This window comes from Myotis lucifugus, unplaced genomic scaffold, assembly GCF_000147115.1.
Source record: "Myotis lucifugus unplaced genomic scaffold, Myoluc2.0 scaffold_587, whole genome shotgun sequence".
NCBI classification, from domain to species: Eukaryota; Metazoa; Chordata; class Mammalia; order Chiroptera; family Vespertilionidae; genus Myotis; species Myotis lucifugus.
The window spans coordinates 12,573-13,552 of record NW_005871635.1 but is presented as its reverse complement, the minus strand read 5'-3'; the positions used below and the strand labels follow the sequence as shown (position 1 = coordinate 13,552).

General features: G+C 50.0%; 1 pseudogene; it reads right to left on the bottom strand.

Moving 5' to 3' along the window:
• Positions 1 to 417: 417 nt before the first annotated feature.
• Positions 418 to 585, bottom strand: LOC102419363 (annotated as a pseudogene).
• Positions 586 to 980: the final 395 nt, after the last annotated feature.

The window sequence follows — 980 nt, the reverse complement described above, 5'->3', positions numbered from 1 at the left end:
TTAGTCCCTTTTCAGGCCTGGCCCCAGGAGGAGGTGTGTGACATTTCTGCCTATTAAGCCACCATTTTGGGGGGGGGAAAAGCTCTCTCAGCTTTAATTTTTCCATTATTAAAATAGTAAACACAACTTCCCACCAGAAATATTGTACCGATAAAGAGAGAAGAATGTTTTGAACAATGTTGCACACTATTTGACACTTACTAAATCTTTTTTTGGGGGGGGGGGGCGGTGTTCAGAGCATGGTTTAATGCATTCATACATCAAAGTTATTTTCAGAAACATGGAAAGCCCTAAGTCACACTGTGGATTTCCTCGCGATCCATGCTGAAGGCTGGGCTGTTCCAGGTGCAGCAAGTGCTGAGATGGAACCTGTTGGCACCACCAGTCACCAGAGGGGTCTGAAGAGGGTCAGTTTAATTAGTCATCCTTCTTAAACTTGCCATTGATGTAGGGCACCCAGTCCAGAATCAGCCTCCAGTCAGTGGCCCACACTAGCCCCATGGTGCCCATGGCGCCCCACATGCCCAGCATGGGAATCCAGTTCTTGGCCAGTTGGACATAGCAGGGGCCCAGGAACTTGCTCATTGTCTCATCGAGGTCTGAAGTTCAGGGTGACCCAGGTTCCTCCTGGCCAGGACGCACAGCCTAGGCCCACAGAGATGCCCAGCCTGTGTCGACAGGGCACGCGACATCCGGATTCCTGGACCGCTGCGCACGCAGACCCACTTAGTAAAACTTTTAAGAGCTTCACTTTCCTTCTCTTGCTGTGTTAGCTGGATGCTCATGTCCTTAACTGCTGGAGGGAAGGCCTGGACTGTCAGCAAGGTGGGAGTCTGCCCTGAAGGCAAGTGGACTTTTTCAAAATGTTTAAACTCCACTGCCTCTTGCCTGGCATTTCTAAAAAGTGCACTGCACCCCACCTCCCAAAGAACTTAGAACCAGAAGCAAAAGAAATAGCATAAGCAAGGGAGGCAGGGACA